This window comes from Onychostoma macrolepis, chromosome 07 (assembly GCF_012432095.1).
Source record: "Onychostoma macrolepis isolate SWU-2019 chromosome 07, ASM1243209v1, whole genome shotgun sequence".
Taxonomy (NCBI): Eukaryota; Metazoa; Chordata; class Actinopteri; order Cypriniformes; family Cyprinidae; genus Onychostoma; species Onychostoma macrolepis.
Genome location: NC_081161.1, coordinates 33,895,701 through 33,919,284, shown reverse-complemented (window position 1 = coordinate 33,919,284; position 23,584 = coordinate 33,895,701).

Genomic DNA, 23,584 nt, shown 5'->3' with positions numbered 1-23,584 from the left:
TTGAAGGATCATTAAGGAGTCCAAAAGGTGGAAAGATGGGAAAATAGAGGAAAGAGAGAATTTAGCACAATGGAAACTGAATAAAGAGTTTATGGACGGTTTTCTCAGTGATGTGATATGTTGTTATTGAACTTGTCAATCTCAAAAATGGGAGATATTTATGTCTTTTTGCTAACTTTGAAAATACTGTGGATAATTTGAATTGCATAAGTCACTCAGAATTAATCTCATCAACAAAAATAACAAAAATAATCATTAAATGTTTTTTCATGTCATCAACAATAGAAGACAAGCACATTAAACTTACTTAAAATAACACTGCAAGCTATTAACAATGCACTTACAATGTTTTTTGATGAAGAAAAATCTAGAAAGAATGATCCGCTTGAGCTGAGGCTGAAATGAATAAACACTGTTAAAATACTAGCTTTTCCAAACAAATCTGAATATATACTAAACAACATACATTTATTACAACTGGCATGTGCACAAAATGATGCAAATGCATTGGTTGCTATTGATAAACTATTAAAAATTGTTTTAGTTAATTAAAAGAGGCTGAAACAAAATTAAACATACATATTAGATAAAAAAAATTAAAAAACCAACAACTTGGTAATGCTTAAAGCCTTTATAATGCATTATAAAACTAGTTTTAATGCATTAATTATGCCTTGTAATGCACATTATAATGCATTGTACAATCTCATCAATAATTGTAACCACAGTTAATACATTATAACACTTATCAATTCATTGGTACACTATGCATTTTAAATTCGGTATTTATTTACGACAAGATATAATGTAACACAAATTATGAATAATTATAATGCATTATACCCTCTAATAATCCTTTATAATGCATTATGCATAAAGGCTTTAAGTAAAGTGTTACCAAAAATTTAAATGTTGCCTTGACAACTAACTAAAATAAAATAATTTGAAGTAGTAAATTAAATTACTAAACCTAAAACTGAAGTAAAAAAAAAAAAAAAAAAAAGCTAAATAATTTTGCATTACAAAATTACTAAAACTAAAATGAAAATGAAAAGTTAAAATATACAAAAGCTTTTCAAATACATACAGTCAGGTCCATAAATATTGGGACATCGACACAATTCTAACATTTTTGGCTCTATACACCACCACAATGGATTTCAAATGAAACGAACACGATGTGCTTTAACTGCAGACTGTCAGCTTTAATTTGAGGGTATTTACATCCAAATCAGGAGAATGGTGTAGGAATTACAACAGTTTGCATATGTGCCTCCCACTTGTTAAGGGACCAAAAGTAATGGGACAATTGGCTTCTCAGCTGTTCCATGGCCAGGTGTGTGTTATTCCCTCATTATCCCAATTATAATGAGCAGATAAAAGGTCCAGACTTCATTTCAAGTGTGCTATTTGCACTTGGAATCTGTTGCTGTCAACTGTCAAGATGAGATCCAAAGAGCTGTCACTATCAGTGAAGCAAGCCATCATTAGGCTGAAAAAACAAAACAAACCCATCAGAGAGATAGCAAAAACATTAGGCTTGGCCAAAACAACTGTTTGGAACATTCTTAAAAAGAAGGAACGCACCGGTGAGCTCAGCAACACCAAAAGACCCGGAAGACCACGGAAAACAACTGTGGTGGATGACCGAAGAATTCTTTCCCTGGTGAAGAAAACACCCTTCACAACAGTTGGCCAGATCAAGAACACTCTCCAGGAGGTAGGTGTATGTGTGTCAAAGTCAACAATCAAGAGAAGACTTCACCAGAGTGAATACAGAGGGTTCACCACAAGATGTAAACAATTGGTGAGGAAGGCCAGATTAGAGTTTGCCAAACGACATCTAAAAAAGCCTTCACAGTTCTGGAACAACATCCTATGGACAGATCAACTTGTACCAGAGTGATGGGAAGAGAAGAGTATGGAGAAGGAAAGGAACTGCTCATGATCCTAAGCATACCACCTCATCAGTGAAGATGGTGGTGGTAGTGTCATGGCGTGGGCATGTATGGCTGCCAGTGGAACTGGTTCTCTTGTATTTATTGATGATGTGACTGCTGACAAAAGCAGCAGGATGAATTCTGAAGTGTTTCGGGCAATATTATCTGCTCATATTCAGCCAAATGCTTCAGAACTCATTGGACGGCACTTCACAGTGCAGATGGACAATGACCCAAAGCATACTGCAAAAGCAACCAAAGAGTTTTTGAAGGGAAAGAAGTGGACTGTTATGCAGACAAGTCAATCACCTGACCTGAATCCGATTGAGCATGCATTTCATTTGCTGAAGACAAAACTGAAGGGAAAATGCCCCAAGAACAAGCAGGAACTGAAGACGGTTGCAGTAGAGGCCTGGCAGAGCATCACCAGGGATGAAACCCAGCGTCTGGTGATGTCTATGCGTTCCAGACTTCATTCTGTAATTGACTGCAAAGGATTTGCAACCAAGTATTAAAAAGTGAAAGTTTGATTTATGATTCATTATTCTGTCCCATTACTTTTGGTCCCTTAACAAGTGGGAGGCACATATGCAAACTCCTGTAATTCCTACACCGTTCACCTGATTTGGATGTAAATACCTCAAATTAAAGCTGACAGTCTGCAGTTAAAGCACATCTTGTTCGTTTCATTTGAAATCCATTGTGGTGGTGTATAGAGCCAACAATGTTAGAATTGTGTCGATGTCCCAATATTTATGGACCTGACTGTATATACACATACATGCATACATACATACACACATACACACACACACACAATATTGGCACAATAGCATACTTTTTACTTCAGAACGTGTAAGTCATATTGTGCATATGCTCTTTCCATAAAAACATACTAAAGCAGTAAATATATAACAACAACAAAAATAAAAATAAATGTTTTTTGTTGATTAAAATAAGATGCCATTTTAGTCACAGTACAATTGACTAAAATGAATGAATATGAAAAAATATTGACAAAATCTAAAGTGTATTTTTATTACATAGGTTACACAGTCATGAAAACCTGTAAAAATGAACGCTGATTTCACTTGCCAATACCTGTCAAATTAAATCAGCAGTTAGGACTGGGTAAATGGACGGAATGAAAGGATGAATCCAGATGTTTAACTGGTCAGTTGAAACAGCAGGTCCCCAGTAGGACCCAAGGGTTTGGCAACCACTCAGAGCTACAGATGGACAGCTAATTACACTTTCTAGAATAACTGTGGCCTCAGTGTAAGAACTCACGTGGGATAACACACAGTTCCCAAAAAGACTCGTAATGAGCTTTCAACCTAGACAGAACAGAGTTCAACTGCCTTGATTTATTTTTGAATTGAATCTACAAGAGGGAGAAATTAGAAACATGAGTGTAAAAACATCTTGTCGAGTGCTCCCGGAGGTGGATGAAGGACAAAGAACATTCATTTTCATGTTGTTGCGACATGTCAACCACAACAGGCTCCAGAGTGCTATTTTGAAAAGCTCCACTCAGGGGCTGGAGGGAAATACGAGGATTCCCGAAGGTGACGGGCCTTTTGTTAACAATCTCTCTCTCTCTGTTACACGGCCGAGAAAAATCGCGAGGAACGCTTGGATTACGGGATGGGATCTGTTCAGTTCCCAGACCATTCAAGAGGTCAAGCTCAGAGCCAGTCTCAGGGCCATAGGTGAGTTCATGGAGAGGTTGTCCATTTAAATGAAGGGACGAGAGATTATCATCCGACCTTTGTTTTTACTTAAATTAGCACTACTGTCTTCTCTCTCGCTTTTTTTGGACTTCTTACTATTCAGTTATGTTCGCACACATGTTTCTATCCAACCGTGCAGCCCATCATGTGTACCTGAGGGGGTAACAGATTTCCCGCATGCAACCTTATCGGACAGTCGTGCTATTCAGTCAGCGCATCCTCTGGCCTCATCCCAAACAAAGAGAGGGAAAGAAAGGACGGTTTGACATTCCTCTCTTCATCTCCTTTTTGTCTCTGGTCCTCCTTTTCAAAAAAAGAGACTATTTTTGTCTGGGATTCTCTCCAAAACGTACTCAAATCAGGTCTCTGGATAGCAAACTAGAGATGGGGCTTGAGGTGGGGAAAGAAGATGAGGGGAAAATGGGGTCAGGTGATTCCACATGCTGAATTGAGACTTCACAGGGCTGTTACAAATGAAAGGGAAAAAATGTCACCATTTACCACATTTCAACAGAACAATTATCATAAATCGCTAATTTAATATACTGGTCATGCTTTCTTTTCTATTTAAAACCACTAGGCCATAATTTACCAGAATGATTCCTTCTGTATTTGTCAGCTCATTGAGCATCAGCCTAGGCAAACTGTCAAAAAGATGACAAACAAAAAGTAACATATGGGGCATGAAATATGCAGTGTTATGAGGAGTGTCAAGCACCTAATTAAGAGTAAATAATAAATATTACACACACACTATAAATATATAGGTGCTCAAGTAATATATTTTAAATATAAATGGTCAAAGTACTTGTGCTGCTTAATATTTTCTGTGGAAAATGCATTTTTGATGAACAGAAAAGAAATCTTGGTAACACTTTAGAATAGGGAACACCTATTCACTATTAACTACGACTTTTACCTCAATAAATTCCTAATTTGCTGCTTATTAATAGTTAGTAAGGTAGTTGTTAAATTTAGGTATTGGGTAGGATTAGGGATGTAGAATAAGGTCATGCAGATTAATTTAATGCACCCATTCTACATGGATTAAATTCTTTTTTTTATAAAAAAAAAAAAAATCGCACTGACCCAAACCGAACAGTAGTGTGTGTGTGTGTGTGTGTACTTGTTTTTCTATTCAGGTGGGGACTTAAACCTCAATACACACAGACTCATGGGGACTACGGTGGGGACCTAAATTGAGGTCTACGCTATATGTAACTACGCTAAGGCAGCTAAAGACTATTCACATTGTGTGAAATAAACCTCAACAAATTGCTGCACTAAAATATTATGGTAACACTTTACTTAAAGCCTTCATGTATGATGCAAAAGTAGTTTTAATGCTTTAATTATGCCTTGTTATGCACTTTATAATGCATTGTACAATCTCATGAATAATTGTAACATTATAAAACACTATGCATTTTAAATACGGTTAAAATTATTTATGACAAGATATAATGTATTACAACACACATTATGAATAATTATAATGCATTATACCCAGTACCGCCGCTGCCGATACGGCACCAACTCCCAGGGGGGCACCAGGCCAGTTGCTCAAAAAAAAAAAAAAAAAGTGACGCGCTATTCTCTCATCTTCGCCCGCGACCGCTCGCACCTTTGTTTGCGGCTGAATGATCATAATTGATGGACATCTTTACCCGTGAAAAGACATCAGCAAGCCGGCGCCGAGAAAAGAAAAAGAAAAAAAAAAAAAAAGATGAAGATTGAAGTCACTTTGAGGTACATTCATCATATGTGAAACTTTTTTGGCTGTTGACTTTAACAACGTTTTAATGTCTAATACTTAAGTTCCCATGTTCCCTTACGAAAATTAGCCATGGTTTTACTACGAATAAAACCAAAAATCGTGGTTCTTGTAGCCATGCTAACCACAAATTAACCATGGTGTTGTTACAAAGAAGTAGCTATTAAGATAATTTTTTTTGTGTGGTTATACAAACAGACCTAAGCCAACAACAGCCTTTAAAATGACTTAAAATGCATTATATAAAAACAATGAGGCGATTGGTTAATTAATAATTATATGGTTTCATTGAATAACATTGATAAAATACATAATGTAATACAAAATAATTATTTTATGTACATTACATATTATTTAAAATGCCTGCAAAGGGAGCCAAAACCCTAATTGCTGCTGTTACACTTACAGGACGATCAAATCCTTGTTTAATAGCCTATTGTCCAAACATTCAATTAAAATATCCACTTAATCTTTAATTTTTGGCCACCTTTTTGCGATAGATGACACAGCCTTTATAGTTTCTTCAACAAAAACCAACCTGGTCTCATAAAAATAAGTACCTCTGCGCACTTTTTGTGCGACACCGTTTTACGTACCTTGCTGCACGTTTCGCCGCAGTTTCAAATAGAAATGTCCACTGAGTGGCGCTAAAACACAGGTTCAATATGTGAACCCTGTCATGTTTTTATTACGTAGATATTGGTACATATTGCTGTTTGTTTATTACGTTGCTTCAGATAAGTATCGTGGCGGTTCAGAATTCAAATATCCGGGGACACTCGCTAAAAGTTAATGCTTTATCGTGTTGGAAATACGCCCTACACCAAATCCAGCCCTAAACCTACCATATAGTGTTAACAAATGCAAAACTGATATAAAAACGTATTAGCTGATGCAACTGTGCCATTTGAACTTCCTTTTACACAGATTTTAACTGTTTTGTCGAACCGTAGTTACATGGGATTCGAACCAGTGCTTCTCGTCTCCGTCCGTCTCCATACTCCTTGAGCTACCGAACAAACTTACCATCTGTGAAAACCCATAGATATGAATCTGGATGTGTGCGATGCTAACGTTCAAAAGCATCAGTTTTCAAATCTCCCAGCATATTAATATTGTTTTGAAGTCATTGCATGATATTCTTCAAGTAGTTGTGCCAAAATTACGCTTTATTAATCGCAACTCTGTAAATTTGTGTGAAAGTGTTCATTTATTTTGGAACCTGCAATGATATGTAGGCTATAAGGGGATGGGGGCGTGACGTCACTGCTCTAGCGCCGCGGTGGCTGATGGGAAAAATCGCCATTTTGTGAGGCCACTTGTTGCGACGCACCGAGGAAGTTGTAATATGAACCTGTTTTAAATAGGCTACAGAAATTGAATAAAGTGTAAATCAACATATTAAAGTTATTCAACAAAACATTATTTAGTCAAGAGCAGTGAGGGATTTCTTCTGTCTTTTGTTGTTTGATTAACATTAATGACAGACGGCACAGCTTTATTAGGCTGCTGTCACAAGACCTGTTTCAGGATCCAATACTTATACATATGCGTTTTCTTTCGCAACTTAAGACAAAACTGACAATGCTTATGAGGATACTCGCCAGGACGACCATTTTGACATTATTTTGTGTGTATTTGGCCACTTAAGCGCAACAAGCTGTGCGCGCGCTTTGGATGTGACTGCAGCGCACAGAAAAGCGCCTCTGGAGCGCACGAGTACAGAAAGACTTAAAAAGACGTGCAAATAATACATTTCTGTGACGATGCAACAATGACCGATTAGGCAATTGACAATTCTGTCAACTGTACCGAAACGCGAGCTAAAGTCTTGTATCGCAGCGTGCAGCAGATGTGAAGAGAAGGTCAAAGAGAGAGGACGCGGTGCAGCTGAATCACTCACGCTGTTTTCAAATGACTGGTTGTGTGAATTTATTTACTCATCTAACCTACACGCTATATTGAATAAATGTTTTGCAGGAATTTCCCTCATTTTAAAGTCGAAAGCTGTCGAAACATGACACTTCCAAAACTTTCTGGGTTTATTTATTTTTCCAAAACTTTACAGGCCTGGAAATTGCTGTTTTAAAATTCCATGACTTTTCCAGGTTTTTCATGACCGTATATGAACCCTGAATGTGACGATCGGGTGCGGTTATCTAAATCAAAATCAGGCAAAAATATAGGTGCGGGTGGTTGGCCATCTTTTCCAGGTACCGTTTTCTTGCGTCCGTTAGAAGTTTGTCTCTGTATAGTACATTTTGTTCTTTTAATCGACTTTTCAACATTGTTTTTCATGTGGTTGTTTTAAGTCTCGCCCGATGTGGCCTCACAATATGGCGGCGCCCTCTTGTTTACGTCCCAGAATGCACTGCGCAGTGACGTCGGTTGCCAAGCTCTATTGGTAGCCTACATATTTCATGTCATGCTAAAAAGTGCACCCAGGTACGTAAATGCCATGAGACCAGGTAGCAACCAAAAACATGTGGACATCACAACCCTTACCAAGATTAACCAAGGTTTTCATCGTAGTTAAACTACTTAATTTTCTTTTGCGTGATTTCTGAATGCTTGAGACTATAAAATCAATCAGACAACTTTATTAATAAAATCATAGTCATAGGTAACTGTCTAGAGCTACAATATTAATTAGTAAATTATACAATTTAATTACAAATTATTTATTTACTTTTATATTTCATTAAAGTTCTATTTTGACCCCTATAGACGGTTTCAACGGCAACAACATAAACAAACGTTACTGCGCATGCACGCTTTTGTGGCCCTAACTTAACTTCCGGTAGACATCCAAATACAATCAGTAACAACAGCTAAGTCCCTCTAGAGTAGATTATGTTTTGATAACAAGCAAAATATGTTTGCTGAGTAAATCAGACGGACTGAGATGCAGCGATAACTACTTGGACGGACTTATTAAAAATGCAAATTCATCCTCTGCCAGCAGGAGGTGCTTTAAAGCGGAGAACTAGAGGTTTCCCCGGAAACGGCTGTTGGGCTGTACGTTACACAAAGCAGCGCTGAGCTTACAAACGCTGCTTTATCAGGCATATAACATGCCAGATGAAATGAAAATGACATCGAACATTTAAAGACAGTGTTCCTTCAGAAATACAGTGATATAAAAACACCTGCTCCTCGTTTTGATTTTTAAACATGCGTTACGTGCTCATGTTTATTCAACGAAGCCTTTTGGAAAATCGGTCAGTTTTAATATCATGGTGGGTCGCAAACAAATAAATAAATGTATGTGAAACACATCCCACAGCACAACAACCTGAGCCCAACTTCATTACTTATCACTTTAACTTTAACTGCGTTTGTAGCCGGCGCTACTAACAAGACCGATAAACAAACACAGACAGGAAGTTAACTTAGGTCCAGGCGCGTGCGCCTGATGAAACCGTCTATAGTAGATGTTTTTTTTTTTTACTTCCATAATATTTTAGGGAGAGGTCACAACGATACAATTCTGCTTAGGGCACCCATTTGGCCAACAGCGGCCCTGATTATACCCTTTAATAACCCTGCATAAGGCTTTAAATAAAATGTTACCCAAATTACCTATAAATTAATGTAATTTAGAAATTCCTATCATTGTTTTTGGTCTACTAACTAACATTCTCTTTAAACGTACAGGGAAATACAGAGGTTACAGAGTTTTTTGGCATTGATGCTTTTTGGTATCACTTCTCTTGGGTCCCTCTTTGTGTGGTCGGTTTTGAATGCATCAACCTTTCAGTGAACCTACAGAGTCGCACCTCAGTTTCCCATGTTCAGCAAAGTCTATCTCTCTCTCACACACACACACGATCTCTATCTCTTTTCGTTCTGATACGTGTATGTGTGTGTGTGTGCACCTTTCTCTAATGTGAGGGAAAAGTAAGAGGTATGTCACCAGCGAGAATCCGATAGAGCTGCACAAAAGGAAAACTGAGGGACAGATAGAAGACAGCAGAGAGATCGAGGGCGTGGAGTCAGGGGAGAGGGACAGAAAAGAAAGTGAGGGCTCAAAAGCATGAGGGTCAGAGAGATAGACAGAAAGAAAGAGAGGAGAGATGAATGAACAGTAGAAAGGCGTCTGGGGTCTCAACGGCCTTGAGTAGCTCTCTGTCTCCGAGCCCAATTAAGGGCACAAAGATAAACCGGTGCTTCTTTTGTAGAAAAAGAGGGAGGGCAACAGAAGGGGGAGAGAAGAAGAAGAGAAAGGATCTTTTTACAGTCTGGAGACAGTTTTTATCTGCTAACTACCCCACTTTCTAAAACAGCCTCATTTGCTGCTGGCCTCTCCTTCCATTCAGCGACTTTCTCTCCTCTTTCTCTCTCTTTCACTTTTTGGGCCGGAGTGTTTGTCTCCACATGCCCGCTGTCCTCTCGCTGGCTCTGGTTACTCTTTAAAGGGCAGTGGGAGAGAAAGGAAGAACACGGGAGCAAGGGCTTAGAGGATAATACAACCACTTAAACCCTGTGAATGAAAGAGAGAGATGTACACAGGAGACACAATGACCTCTGACCTGCTCCTCCCGGCTTCTTTCACTCGCTTCTTCCACAGTCAACTTTGTCTTTTGAACCGTGCAATCACATTTTGCCCAAACAAATTGGGCAAAATGAGATTAATTCTGAAGTTTGTCTTCCTTTATATCTAAATCAAAATGTTATATCTATATCTAAATCATGAGTTTCAGATATCTATGAACCATAAAGAACTTAAGATAAATTACACCACAATAAAACTTTCTCTTAAGAGTGATGAACGAGCTGATAATCATGTGAGAGGGAAAAAAGGCACACTGAGCAATGTACCAAATTAAGTAATTACTATATTTATGGAAACAATGGGCATGACAGAAGCACAAAAGACTACTTTAGCGCCATCTCATGGTAATGAGGGGAACAAAGGTGTACTGCAGGAAATACAGCAGCGTGCAGAGAAGGCGTCCTGGGAGAGCAGTGAATATGAAAGAGAACTTACAGTTAATTAAGGAATTACTGAAGAATTTCCTTTGGGAAATCAGTGTGTCTAGATTCGGTAATTGATGTCAAAAATGAGTATGAAAGTCCTCGGTCTTAATTTGTATTATTTTATTTAAGCATTAAGAGTAACTAGGTACAAACTTTTTTTTTCTTTTTTTTTTTTTTATCTGAAATGCAACTCTAAATAGGTTTTCTGCTTTCAAAAGTATTTACAGGCTCAGTTTAATAGCAGTTACACTCATTTATCATACTTGAGCAAATACATTCAGTGGTTAAATTGAGCTTTATGTTTATTTATATCCATGCTTTACTGGGTATAATTTGTAGTGTTTTAGAGGTGCATGTGTGCTGAAAAAAAGCGTGGCGCCTTGTAAAGCCTAATGAAAGTCAATTAAAACATTCAGTTTGATTACATCTGAGCTGTAAAGTTTATGGGGTGGCCACTGGACAAGCTAGCTAAGTACTATAGCACACCAGAGAATGGCACTAAAATATAACAGCGCTACACAAACATAGCAGCAGATGACATTGCATTTTTGCACAGAGCCAGCAGTACATATTTAAAATACTGTACATCAAAGAAAGCAACACTTTAATAGTTAGATTACTTTGCGCTAACAATTTCTTTAGTTTGCATTTACCTAAAAAGTTAAAGATCAGAAATGTATACTTGCCCCTTTTGCACTGTATTTTGGCATATGAAGTTTTAAATAAAATATATTTAGCTGTGTTGTTTACACCATATTTTTTTACTGTTATTATTATTATTAATATATTTTTTTATTTTATATATATATATTATTATTTATTTTTTTTGGCTCTATGAATAACACCACGATAACACTTTATTTTGATAGCTGACTTAAAACATTCTACTAACTGTAAGTAAGTTTACAACTACTGTACATGTCAACTACCAGTCATTAGAGTATTAGTAGACTGCCTTTTTATTGTCTGTCAACACTTTATTTGAACAGATATTCAACTTATTCTACTAACCTTAATTTAACAGTCTACTAATTCTCTAAAGAGAGTTTGTTGACATGTACATGTAGTTGCATATTAATAAGCATTAGTAGTAGATGTAGTTGCGAACTTACTTACTAGTTAGTAGAATGTCTACAGTGGACTATTGAAATAAACTTTGAACTTTGATTTACAAACAAAACAATTTACAGACAAATAGAGTTTAAATCCTTTCCCTTTACCATTATGTATGCAAGAAAACTAGACTGCAATAATGTTATTGTATGCAAGCCATGCCGCTATCATCTAGCACAGCACTATCATTCTAGACGATACAGAGAGCCTCAGCCAACTGGTGGTGAGAAGTATAGCAAACGTTCTAGACAGATACAAGCTAAAGTGCAGATGTAAGCATATGAAAGGTTACTGCACACATCCACACGTGGTCTGGTGTGACTTGTTAAACATCCTGTGGCTTATTTGTTTACAAGATGAGTTCGGTCAAAGCTACAGAGTAGATGTTTAGGAGGGAGGTGTTCTTTGTAGTCGCCCAACATGAAATTAAAACAACATTATGTTCTTACCACACAAGAATTTTTATGCTCACCCATAAAAGGGGTCAATAAAAGAGATGCCTAATGATTCCCGCACACAAAAACACACACAAACCTGCTCATGTGTACACCAAAAGCCTGTAGACATTCACACAAACAAATACATACTAGATATATTAATCTCAATTCTTGACCAAACCTTAGGATGAAATATTAAAATAAGGGGGTGGTTAATGTGTTAATATTCGTTGAGATAAAGGTCTGAGAAAATAACCCGGTACATTAGTGTGTGCGCATATGTGTATTAACAAAGCTGAATAAAGTGACTCATTACTCCTAAGTACACTTGCTTGTTCGTTAATTCGTTCATACCTTCCTTCATTTGGTCGTTCACACATTGGTTCCAGGTGTGAGAGGCAGGGCAGAATGTAGGTCAAGGTATGAGAATGTACTTAGCCAAGAATGTGTCTGCATATGTGTACGTGTGTGAGGAGGCAAATAAATACCATACACTGCGGGGGCCGGGTTTTGTGGGTACCAGGGTGTTTTTCAGCCTAAGAAAAGGCGTCTGTACTGAGCTTAATTGCCCCTCACGCCCTGAGGGATCCCAGTATCCAATGTGGACATAGTTTGGGGTCTGCAGGGGGGTGTACAGTGTGGAGACACAGAGGGCGGTACTTCCGTTGGCCCCTGTGGTCCACCAAAGGGGGATCAGTATGGGATGTCTGTTCGGGCATTGGGCCCCTGCTTCTGAATACCCCGCTGCTACATAGCCTAAGGGTTCAGCGACACCTGGCTAGTGAAGCGAAATATATGGTTAGATGGGTACACACACTAGAAACCTGCAATAGATGCAGTTCAGAGTGACTCGGGTACTTTGTTTCTTACCATGTTCTCACACACCACACCTCATAAAATGTATCAACAGTGGTGAAAAAGGATGGGAACCATAAAGAATTTAATGATTACAATTATGGTTCCGATCAGTCTTAAATAAATAAATAAAAAATTCCACTGGTAAAAGATGAAATCATTTATTTAATATTAGAATTTATAAGCGTTCTACCAAATTGGAAAGACTTTTCAATGACTTTCCACTATCTTTTTATAGGCAGCATAATTCAATCCACTAACTGGCCTGAACAAACAGAATATGTGGTTATATGGCCTTGACTCACTAAAAAGAACAGGCTCATAAGAGTCATTCGTTCAGCAATCGAACCACACTTGTTGTGTGATATGTTTTTGATTCACTAAAAACTCTTTACAGTCATTTGATTCTGTATTCAGCGCTGTCCCGAATGGCACACTTCATGTACAATTGTAGACCGCCGCCACATGCACGTGTCCATCAAGTTCAAGAGACCATTTGCTTTCAGAAGGGTGCTAGCGAGTGCCCCCCTTTGTGGCCGCTTTGTGTCCTCAATGCGCACTTCTGCTAAGCCCAAATTGAGGTGAGCTCCGCAACAGAATTCTACCTGACAAGTGCCATTATATCAAAAAATTGTGGAAAATTGTGGAAGATCGTGAGGTTATAGGGAACCATTTGGAACAGGGCCATTAGTTGCAAAATATGGTTCTGATTGACTAAAAAGAAGTTGCTCATAAGAGTTGTACAATTGTATGGTAATTGGACTACACTGAACACGCTGTATGTTTTGGACTCCAGTTTGGATATTCATTTGGGAATCAGATTACATTTGTCTCCTTGTATGTTTTGCTTTGCAGATTAAAGGGACAGTTCACCAAAAATTCTGTCATTAATTACTCACCCTCATGTCGTTCCAAACTTGTAAAGACCTTCGTTTATCTTTGGAACACAAATTAAGATTTTTGATGAAATCAGAGAGTTTTCTGACCCTAAATAAGGCACTTTCCTAGAGAACCAATTTCTTCCTCGAGCCGTTTTCCTTGTTGTATTCGCACCGGCAGCAGGAACTCTGAAGTGGCCAACAGCAACGTCTTTATTCGCGACATTTACAAATGTCAACCGCTGAATGGCGAGCGCCGAGATCGGAGCTGTTTTTGTTGTTTGTCATGGGTTTCCTGATGACAGAGATGGAATGTAAACGCACAATTTGCAAGATTGAAAGAGCATGAAAATCTGACAAAATCTCCTATGACAACTTGCAGAGTTACATAGCATCGAGACTGGGACAAGAACAAAATGCTGCAGACAACAGGAAAATGCCGTTATTGCTATTTTCCATGTTCATGGAGTATATAATTTAGATGGCTTTTTAAAAATTCCGGGTAGCCGGTGTTTTGTATGCATTTGGCCAATCAGCATACACTTACGTCAACCCTACCCTGAAGTAGGAGCTAAATTAGTTCCCCCAAACGGAGTTCCTAACCAAAAACCTAAAAGCAGGAACTTCTGCTAATATTTCTAGAATTATGAAACGTTTCCTCTGGTGCAAAAGCCCCTACAGACAGCAAGGGAACTACCACGTTCAAATGTAGTAAGGACATCATTAAAATAGTCCATGTAACATTAATAGTTCAACGGTAATTTTATGAGAAGGAGAATAGGAGAATAGATTTTGTGCGCAAAGAAAACAAAAATAATGACTTTATTCAACAATTCTTCTCTTCCGTGTCAGTCTCCGCCGCGCGCTGATGAGTACCAGGACGCATACCATATGCGTGGTGCTGCTGACGCAGGAGCCGCCGTTCTGACGTCAAACCTGGATGTGCTGTGCCTTGTTTACAAGCAGAGGAATGCACATGCATGCATTGTGGTACTGTCGGACTGACCCAGAAGAGAAGAAATTGTTGAATAAAGTCATTATTTTTGTTTTCTTTGCACAGGTATGAGAACTGTTACGGAACGCCATTTGGTTCTGCGATTTTAAAAATAAAGGAGCCAATTCTGAATATGACCTCAATAATGAACTACAGAGTTCTACAGAGTCAGAGTAAAGCACAATCTCTCAACACTGTCAGACTTACACAAAGGACAAAACTGGCAGTGCATGTGAACCTCTACTCCTGAGAAACATCAGGAACTGTATGGGTTTTTCTCTCCCTTTTTATCAGTGCACAGCACACACCACGAGATCCCACACCCCTGCTTTTGCGCTCTGGATCTCAAACTTTTTCCAGTGCCGGTGGCTTAACATCCCCGGCAGCGATCGTCTCCATGGCACCATCTGAATGTTCCCTTTGTTCAAAAATCCCAGTTCCATTTACTTACAGTGCATACAGACAGAGACACGCACATACACACACACAAGAAAAATTTGAATTATGATTTTATGTCGAGGCTCAACCTGACGTGGAGGAAATTAGATCTAGAGCATGAAAACATCATACTTCTTCATGAAAAAGCCATAGATGTTTAGGAAAACCGACCATGCACGAAAAATAAAGTGGAGCTATGATATTTTCTCTGGCTGGGTTGGTGGAAATGCATTATGTTGACCATGTATGATGCAGACAACAACTACAGAGCTAGTTGTACTCAAGGAGCCTCTTACTGCCTCTCTGTTGTAGGAGTCTCACATTCGTGCTTGGATCTGATGGTGTTCATGGTGTGTCTACAGGTTCCTAGAGTAGTTATTGCCTTAATATGTATTTAAGACACGTGAATGCTGTGGTCAAATACAGTCACACAGTGTTTGTGAAATGTATTTAGAGACAAATAATCAATGTGCTTCTAACAGCACATATGACATCGTCTGTTCTTTTTGGATGTGCTTTAGAAACATCATTAAATTATGTTTCTAGGGATGTAGTCATATTCAGATTCTGGCCAATACCAATACGCCAAAAATTATTTACTGCAATGGCAGATAAACGGTCAATATTCTAAATTATTTTGTCTAAATAAATTAAAAATAAAACACTAAGGGCCAGATTTACTAACAGTTTGCGCCAGTGCAATCCCTTTTTTGATGTTAAAATCTACTGTCAGGATTTATTAAGACGTGCAGTGAAAATTTTGCTATGAAAAATCGGACAGTTATTTTCGCGGCTTACCTTATTGCATATGCATTTGCAGGAGTTACATTTATCAATTTACTGGTAAATTTGCACCATTATTTAAACACCAAAAAAGCATGTCTTGACCCATGATGTTTTGTTAATGGATTATTAGAACCTGATTATTATCGGCTCTGCTTGTTTAAAACCCTACGCTAATTTGCATTATTAAATTTGGCCTTAAAAATTAAGTCAATTTAGGAATCACATTATACTGTACGGTATGAAAAATGGATATTCATTTTGAGAGCTGCTCAAGACTAATTATTAGTCTTTATAGATTACTTCAAAGTGAACACTAGATGATGGAAAAGGAGATCTAAACATAAAAATAGGAGAAATTAGCATGCACAATATCTAATATCAACTAATGTAATACTGATTCATAAGCATTTTACATAACCCATTAATTTGAGGTTACACTGATGTCGAACATTTCTCTAATTTATGAAAAGCATGTCCGTATTTCTGCTTTGCATGGGTCGATAGCTTTCTGCAAGATATTCCCACACAGAATATTACTCAATAACTGCTCTTTTTCATCAGATCCTATACCTGTTAATTTCCCAAAAGGTAGAAATAGACATTTGCGTCAAGATGTTCTGCCATGAAATCCAAGACAGGTCATCCATCTGACTGACTTAATTCATCATATCTAATTACACGTTGCCCCGACAACCTAATGGAAACAGCCAGCTGGACGTACCTGGCTGCTGGATACAGTACACAGACCCTGATGATATTCATCAATGCAAAGAGAGGTATGACTGTCTTCTGGCACATGGAGGGAGAAATCACACTGCTTGCTGGTTTTATAAAAACATACTAGAGACCATCTTTTGAAAAATGATGTGCGTGCATGTCGCTGTGTGTGTTCATGTGCAATGAAATCATTTTACGAGAGAGGTGAGACACAGTGCAAAGGCATAACAGTCATTTTTTTGAACAAGAAAGAGTGACAGGGAAAAAAACAAATTTGGCCAGACTGACGCTTTTTAAGAACCAAGTACCACTGGATCCACTCTGCATTTTCTTATATATTCATCCTGTGATCATTTAAGAAAATATCTGAGTCACAGCAATTTTCTTTAGTGAATTTTAGACATAAATAGGTCTCAGCCGCTACCTCAAGTTCAATAGTTTGGCGTTTAGTCGTTTTTACACGTGAATGGATCTGCCAAAAAAAGGGAGGGCATACGAAAATTACAGCTAAATCTCATTTCCCGGACCGCCGTTATGTTACACTTGGGGGGTGATTTCAAAAGAACAAAGCTCACTTTTTTTCAGGTTTCTGTGCTGTGATGGCTGTGATTTACAACAAGGCAGCTCCCAGTTTGTTTTCTATGTTGTTGTATTGGTTACTGGCAATGGTGAGTCAATGGAATTGAATAAAAGGGCCACTTGTGATTCTTTTTACAAAGAGTGTTTCTGTTTGGGCTTAATTTATACCTACAGACCTCTAGTGTTGTCTGGCAGTTGGCACATTAGATATGTGTAAGTTTTTGGTGATCTCTATAACACTGAATTAATTACGGTCTGTGGAGACTATGATTAGCAAGTTTATTTCTGAATATTAAATTGTGCTGAAACACAGGCCTTAATGTATTTGCAAGTTAAGCTGTTTGAAAACACAAGTCACTTCAGGTCAAAAACATCAATTACATAAATTACACCAGCCCACAACAGTAATGGTGGCTCCTTATGTAATATGTTATTGCCTTCGTTGCCAGATTAGGGTTGCCAAGTGTATCCAGGTCTTTTCTTCAAAAATGATCTTTCATCTCAGGGGACAGCTTGGTTAGAGAAAGGTTACGTAAATAGGTTAAGTATGAATAAAATTAAGCGTTAGCTTTAACAAGGCCTCATTCAACAGTGTCAAGACTTTTTTGGAACCGACCAGAAAAAAAGTCAACAGCCTTGAGTAACATGGCAGCTCTGAGCTACACAGCAGAGAGTCCGGGCCTAGTCTCCACTGGGTCAAGGTAATCACAACCACATATGATTTTGATCCGAATTTGGCAAAAAAGATGACATGAAGGGATAAGAGAAAAAGCTATTTTCTTTTGACTCGAGATGAATTCAAAGAAGCTGGCTGTCATGGTAACCTCAAGCAACAAACATGAACTGAAAGCTCTACAGCTCCTAGATCTGTTATCCGCAAGTATTTCATAGTATTATATGTTGTTTTATTTTCCAAATTCTGAGAACGTTCTCAATACAGACTTAATTTGTCCTCCAATGAGCTAAAGGTCCTACTTACTGAGGGTGAGAAAAGAGATGAAACATGCATGAAATGTGTATGACAAAATAAACACTGACATTCAACTATTCCCAAACTGCCTCATATATATATATATATATATATATATATATACAGTACTTATAACAACAAAAAAGTAGGTCACATCAAGAGGGAGGAAAATACAGATATTGAAAAACATATCAAATGAGTGTGATGTTAAACTATTTTTCAGTCATTATAATGAATTAATTTCTTTTGATTATATTTGAAATAAGAGCATTGAAAACCATAATACCAGTGCTTTACCACTTAATAGTAAAGCAAAAAAATACAAAAAAGGCCCTTAACATTAGCTTGCTCTATTCCTTTACTATTCTAAACATTATAATAAAAAAAAAACACTTGCTACATGTACTGCCTTAAGCTAACTGAGACTTGTTATAGTACTTGCATATCATTGCTCTTTTGTTGATTTTGATTGCTTCCATTGTCCTCATTTGTAAGTCACTTTGATTAAAAGTGTCTGCTAAACAGCTAAATGTAAATGTAATGTAATGTTAATGTAATAGTTTTACTTAATAGTTTTTACTTTTACATCATTTAAATAATACAATTCTATACACAATATTATGTTAAGCCCGGCTCACACTGTGCGATTTTGGCCACGATTTGGTCGTCTGGGACAAATTTTGAAAATCCTAAAAGATTCCTATGATCCTAGGCTAAAATCCGTAGTCTTTGATCGCTGGTTTGACATGTTCACCGACAGCCGATTAATGACTGTTGCGATCAAATTTCACCTCCGACGAAATTCAGGCAGTGTCAGAAGATTTGGCGCACAGTCCTGCAGTGTGACTACCCCTGCGACGAATATCAAACTGTCTCCGTTTTTCAAGGCAAGCTATGAGCAGAATTAATGCTTGAGAATTATTCTATCAGCTATAAACTCCGGCGCTCCCGTCCTCCGCTCACGGAATGTTTCTTTTTTTATATAAACACTGGTTGCGCTGCTGTTTTCATGTGCGTGTGTATGAATACATACACTATTCTTCTTAAACATGCCGGTATTGCCGTTCATATACTTTTCATGACAGCCAACATTTCGGTGCCGCGTGCAATGCAGTTCGCAGTCACTGGACGTGTATGGGTTGATAATGTAAAACTTCGGACAAGTTTTCTTGCGCGCACCCGTTTTTAACTCGTCTTGACTGTCGTACAGTCTGACATTAATGACAACTGAGATCCCATAGTGTGACATAATCATCATGTTCGTACAGTCTGACAAGTACAATCCTAAAGGACTTTTAAAAAATCGCACAGTGTGAGCCTGGCTTTAGTTGTCAAAAATGTGTTTGGCAAAAACTGAGACTTACATTACATACATTCATTTTCATTTGCAAAGCAAATCCTGTTTAAAACATGGTTGTTTTTTGATCAGCTGATATGCAAAATCAGTCTTGAATTAAGTACTTTTATATATATATAAAAAGTTCTATACCAGTTTTAACGATTCAAAAGTCATGCAACATTACCAAAAAAAAAAAACTAGGTTTCTTTTTTCTATATTCCATCTACTTGTTTTCTTTAAAAAAAAAAAAAGTAAGAAGAAAAAAAAACCTTGCTACGTGTTCTGCGTTAGGCTAACCAAGACTTGTCATAGCACTTGTATGTTGTTGCTCTTTTGTTGGTTTTGATTGCTTCTATTGTTCTCATTTTTAAGTCGCTTTGGATAAAAGCGTCTGCTAAATGACTAAATGTAAACATTCCATAATTGGCAGATCAATTGCCCCTAACTGAACAGGCAAGATAAAACTTAACATTTTTAAGTGAATTAATTATGTGACATGCAGATTACTTATTTGCAATTAATTATATTTTTAATGAAATTTTCAAATCAAAATGAACATTAAGATTTGCACAGTCAATTCCACAAATGAAGATCAATATATTACTGTGGCAGTTGAAAACTTTGAAAAGACATTAAAAAATATTGTTTGTTCAATGTATTATTTGTTGGACTATGTACACATGTAGACTGATGCTTTTGTTGTTGACTGCATGCAATGAGCACTGGACGACCCTAATAAACAATAAGCTAACACAGCTTCAACAAATCTAATATAGCCTTTCAACTGCTCAACCCAAAAAACAACAAAACCACCACACGCTGTGTTCCATGGCGTCGCACGTTCATAAACGCTTTGCACAGCGGGGTTCATGATCGCATGTTTGCAGTGCTGATCTCATGCAGGCTGTCTGGCGTAGACGGGCAGCGTTCTCTGGGCTGTAATGTTTCAGTCTGACCAGAAACTATGTGGGAGCAGGAGCACTCGCCGCGGTTTCACTGCCATGGCACTCTACCACAAACCACTGGGCGGCTGCCCAGGGCACCAGAGCCAGAGCGCTGGCAGAGGCTTTCCCCTGTGGAGCACCTCTGTGTCGGGCACGCAGGCCCACGGAAGTCCTTATGCCATTGGTGGAGTTCTGCTTGAAACATACCACTTCAAAAACAAACCAAACAGCAAAAGGATAACCCCCTGGAAAAAAAAAGGACAACCTCTATGTTTTCGTGCAGGTTATTTTACTCTCCCCGATGTCTTCCCCCACTTATTCCCTGCATATCATTCCCCTCTGAGAGATGAAGAGATTTTCCATGGCATTTGAACTGGAAAGAGTGGCCTCAGCCAATCCATCAAAAGAATGTGGTCGAAAACTGAATTTGGCTACTGGGAAAAGAAGGCAGTCTGATAATTTAAATGTGTTCTAGCCATCATATAGCCTATTTATTTACCTATGCATTCAGTGAAGAGAATATAAAGAACATAGCTTTGTTCATGTTACCATGGATACTAGGCCTATATAGCTAATAACCAGTAGGGTTTAGTGTTCAGAATCTGTTTTATTTCCCTATACTGAAGACTTTAGCCACGTTCACACACAGCAGCAGAATACGGTTGTCAGTCCTTAATAGGGTTACGTTCACACACAGTTCGGTTATTTACAGGCGTGACAACCGCATTCTCGGATCACACGCGCTGTGTGAACGGCACAGGACTGGACAACTAGTTGTCTGTCATGTCATACACTGCTAAAGAGCCGCTCTGCCACACAAAAGCGCGTCTACTGTGTTACGTGTTTTCATGTGCATTTTTGGTAACTTGCACTTGCAGTCACGGAGAAATTAGCTGCGTGTCATCTGAAAGTTTTAGATCCAGTCAGTTTCCCACCGGAGCCGCTCCCGTCAGTTTTGTGTTCTGCGCGATTCAAATGCTCAGCTCTCCACCCAAATTTAAAAGCTGCCGTCAGTTAATGAAGATTTGACGAAGAACTTGCGGCTCGATTGGACTCTTGTCGTGTCAGAAAGTGATAAGACTTTCAGTTTTATGGACGTCGCCATCTTTGATTTGACTTTGGTCACTGTCGCTATGGTTACTGGTAAGGAATATAGGCTTGACTCCTGTTCCACGTTGATACACAACTGTAAGCTGCTGTGTGAACGAGACATTTCGAGACTCACACCTGTAAAAGTAAAGTCAATCCCAAAAACTGACAGTGTGAACGTAGCCTAGACAGTAGTAAATATCAAAGCCTCTTTTGGACTTTAAATAAACTTTGGTCAATGTTGTGAAACCTCAGTATGTGTCTATGTTGTAAGAGGTAGAATGAAGATGAAGATGAAGATTCTGAGTTAATTTATTAGGTTAAAACATAAATCTATCTATCTATCTATCTATCTATCTATCTATCTATCTATCTATCTATCTATCTATCTATCTATCTATCCATCCATCCATCCATCCATCCATCCATCCATCCATCCAAAAAAGTTTTTTTCCTCTCACAATTAATGCTTAGTCAGCAAGGTCATGTTGAATTAATTGATAGCATCAAAAGTGCTACAAAATATATCGGTAACACTTGACAATAAGGGTACATGAATAATCATGTACGAATGCCTAAATTAATACTTAATTCATCAAATATTAATGATTATTAAAGTTGTTAACTAATCATGAATTAATAAAGAGCTATCCTTAACTACAACTGGAGTCATTAGGATTCACAAATGAATAACGGCAGGCAGCCTTAACTACGTTAGTACATGTTTGATAGTTAATGCATTAATTAACATTTATGGGTAAACTAAATCAAACAGCCTCTTTAAGAAATAATAATTTGAAATAAATTAAAATAATTTAATATCATAATTTGAGCTTTTGAAATTTGACAAATTCAGCTTTATGACTGATCTTGTCTGTTTTGTGTTGGTCTCTTTTCCTTTAAACTCACCATGCTGTGATTTACAAACAGCTAAATAAAAATAAAACCTCAAAATCCACTAAGAACATTTGTAGAACAATGCTGAAGAAATGCCCGGAAACAGTTCACTGTCCATCCAGGCATAGGCCGTGATGATACTTTACCTCCGCTCTCTGACTTCTTTAAAATCCACACCACATCTCTTAACCGGGCTAAATACTCACTGTGTTAGTACGTGTGTATTTGATAGTAAGTATAACATAAATCATGAGCTGAGTTTAGTAGGTAGTTAACAGTGAATTAATTATGATTGGGCCCTCTGACGTAAAGTCATGTCAAAATAATGCATTAACAAGCCATAAGTTAATGCTAGTGTATGGGTAGTTAATAATGAGCTGAGAATGATGGGCCCTCTCAAGTAAAGTCATATCAAAATAATGCATTAACAAGCCATAAGTTAATGATGGTAACACTTTATTTTAGGGTCTTTTAATTAGTTGCTTATTAGCATGCATATTACTAGAATATTAGCCATTTATTAGTAGTAATTAAGCACATATTAATGCCTTATTCTACATGACATTATTCTACATCCCTAATCCTACCCAATACCTAAACTTAACAACTGCCTTACTAACTATTAATAAGCAGCAAATTAGGAATTTATTGAGGGAAAAGTCGTAGTTAATAGCAAATAAGTGTTTCCTATTCTAAAGTGTTACCTTAATGTTAGTGTATGGGTAGTTAATAATGAGTTGATAAGTAAACTCATGACACAATGATGCATTAACAAATCTTCAAATAAAAACCAGTAAACATGCCGTAAGAGTCATCTTTATTCCTTTACACTACCAGAACAACAGACAACGATAAAGGTTATGTATAGTCCTTTTATTATTTATTTACATCATTAAACATATATGGACTCAAAAGAAAGTCCAAACATACCTGTAAAAACACATAAGGTAAAATATAAAAATAAAATATGGGGCGTCCAAAAGCTAATGCTAATCGAAACATACAATCAAACGACAAAACAGCGCTGATAATTACTGTACATAACTTTCAAAAGATTAATTAACTTAATGATTAATTCGGTTTTTTAAAAAAAGCAGCCAACATTTATTAGATCAAAATGC